General features: G+C 42.6%; 1 pseudogene; it reads left to right on the plus strand.

The window, feature by feature from the left end:
* Positions 1-221: 221 nt before the first annotated feature.
* Positions 222-671, plus strand: LOC102855026 (annotated as a pseudogene).
* The last annotated feature ends 2,218 nt before the right edge of the window (positions 672-2,889 follow it).

The following is a 2,889-nucleotide window of genomic DNA, read 5'->3' on the forward strand; positions in this document are numbered from 1 at the left end:
CAGAATTCAGCCTCTGTTGTGGAGACCTTGGCCTAATGATTGTAGCTTTCTGGCCCTTTGCGTTTTAAAGAGGCTGGTTTGATTATTATACCGTGTTGCTTGCATGATTAGTTTTATATTCTGTGCTTTTGTATTTAAAATCTGGTCAGCTGTGGAATTGCACATGCTCTCATAGTAGCCATAAAAGCAAACACACTCTTTTTTTCGTGTAAGCGAACGAAATGCCGTCAAGACTGAGGAAGACCCGGAAACTTCAGGGCCACGTGAGCCACTGCCACAGCCGCATTGGGAAGCACCGGAAGCACCCTGGAGGCCGAGGTAATGCTGGTGGTTTGCATCACCACAGAATCAACTTTGACAAATACCATCCAGGTTATTTTGGGAAGGTTGGTTTGAGACACTACCACTTGAAGCGGAATCAGAGCTTCTTCTCAACTGTTAACCTTGACAAATAATGGACTTTGGTCAGTGAGCAGACAAAGGTAAATGCTGCAAAAAACAAGACTGGAGCTGCTCCGATCATTGATGTGGTTCGATCGCGTTACTACAAAGTCTTGGGGAAGGGAAAGCTCCCAAATCAACCAGTCATTGTAAAGGCCAAATTCTTCAGCAGAAGAGCTGAGGAGAAGATTAAGGGTGTTGGGGCGGGGGGCTGTGTCCTGGTGGCTTGAGGCTGTGTTAATTACAAGGAAGTTGGTTAATTAAATGTTTTCTCCTTAAAAAAAAAAGCACACACACTTGATTGTGTTGTTTCAGTGCTCGGACTGTCTCCATTATTATTGTTACTGTTAGCTGGTGTAGAGTTGACTAAAACTGGTAGTGACAATAAATAAAAATTTTGTACCATCCTCACACTCTCCACCACAGTCAAACTTATTATAGTAGTCACCGTGAACCTTCTGCTTCCCCCAGCATGATACCTTTTCCAAAAATTGGAGATCCCTGACAAAATGCCTACAGTATGTGAGATGAAGTTTCACTATCTTTGCCTCCAGTGATACAAAGGTGCCTTGCCTTCAAAGAGACTCTTGTGATAGATTGGATACTTAGAAGAACCTAGACCTAAATTGACCAAAACAGGTGGGAGTTCATTGCTGTTAGGCTCTGATGTAGTCTCCATCTATGTGACACAGACATTCTGTGCATATGTACTTATTATCTCAGTTGTAAAAAATCCCTTGACTTACTAAAAAAGATGAATTAAAAAAACAAAACAAAACAACAAAATCCTCAAACAAACACACCTGAATAAATCCAAAGAAAATTGGACTATGGGCCTGAGGTGTTTTATTTCTAACTCCTCCCCCTCCCACTCGTCCTTGTTATGTAGTTAACACATAATGGGGAAATATTTGGTTTATGTTGTGGTTGTTATGTGCTATCGAGTCGCCTGCAACTCATAGCGACCCACTGTAAAACAGCTTTAAACTCTGTACTATCCTGTGCCAATCTCACCATCTCCAACACACCTACCCCCATTACCCCAGTCACTGAATCAATGCATCTCATCGAGGGTCTTCCTCTCCTGCACTGTCCCTCCACACTCTCAAGCATGACGTTCCTCTCCAAGGACCGGTCCCTCCTTATAACATTTCCAAAGTATGTCAGATGAAGCTTCAGAATCCTTGCCTCTAAGGAGCAGGCTGCCTTCAACCTCTCCAGGTTGAACTTATTCATTTTCTTAGCAGTCCATGGTACATTTAATACTCTTCTCCAACACCACAGCTCAAAGGCATGAATTCTTCTTCTATCCTCCCTATTCATTGTCCAGCTCTCTGATGCATAGCAAGTGATTGCAAAGACCATGGCAGGTATCAGGCACACCTTAGTCTCCAGACTGACATCATTGCCCTTCAGTACTTTAAAGAGGTCTCTAACCACAGACTTTCCCATCACAATACATTTTTAATTTCCTGGCTGCTGGTGCCAAGAGTGTTGACAGTGGAGCCAAGCAAACCAAAACTGTGAACAATCTCAATCTCTTCACCATCCCTTATGTTGCTGCCAATCAGCCGAGTGGTGAGAATCTTTGTTTTCTTGATACTGAGCCTCAATCCATACTGAATTCTGCTGTTCCTGACCTTCCAGGAAGTGATTCAGGTCCTCCTCAGTTTCAGCAAGCAGGGTTGTGTCATCTGCATAACGCAGATTGTTGATGATTCTTCCTCCAATTCTGATGCCACATTTCTCCTTATAGAGCCCAGCCTCCTGGATAATCTGTTCTGCATAAAGATTGAAAAGATATGGAGACAGGATACAGCCTTGGCATACACCCTTTCCAGTTTTGAACCATGCCCTGTTTCCTTGCTCTGTTCTGACGACTGCCTCCTGGTCCAAGCATACGTTTCACTTTAGCATAATCAAGTGTTCTGGGGTTTCCATGCTTCTCACAGTTAGCCACAGTTTGTTATGATCCACACAGTCAAATGCCTTTGAGTAAGCAATGAAACAAAGATAAACGTTCAAGATCCATCTAACATTAGCTACAATATCCCTACTACCACGACCTCATCTAAACCCAGGTTGCACTTCTGGCAGTTCTCTGTTGATGTGCTGTTCCAGTCATTTTTGGAAAATCTTCAGCATAATCTTGCTTGCATATGATGTTAATGATATTGTTTCATAATTTCCACACTCTGTGGTATCACCTTTCTTTGGAATGGGAACAAATATAGATCTCTTCCAGTCAGTTGGCCAACTTCTCCAGATTTCTTGGCACAAGTTGGGGAGCACATCTAGGGCAACATCACACCAACAGTTCTTCCTAGCAAGTATTTTTTTTATTAAATTTAATTAGTTTTAATGAACATTTACAGGGATTTGGGGTTTTCATTCCTTCATTGCTACACCATTCTCTCTACCCTCCTCCCCAGTTTGTTCTTCTTCCCC

Source organism: Elephantulus edwardii, unplaced genomic scaffold, assembly GCF_000299155.1.
Source record: "Elephantulus edwardii isolate Elephantulus edwardi_28Jun2011 unplaced genomic scaffold, EleEdw1.0 scaffold00210, whole genome shotgun sequence".
NCBI classification, from domain to species: Eukaryota; Metazoa; Chordata; class Mammalia; order Macroscelidea; family Macroscelididae; genus Elephantulus; species Elephantulus edwardii.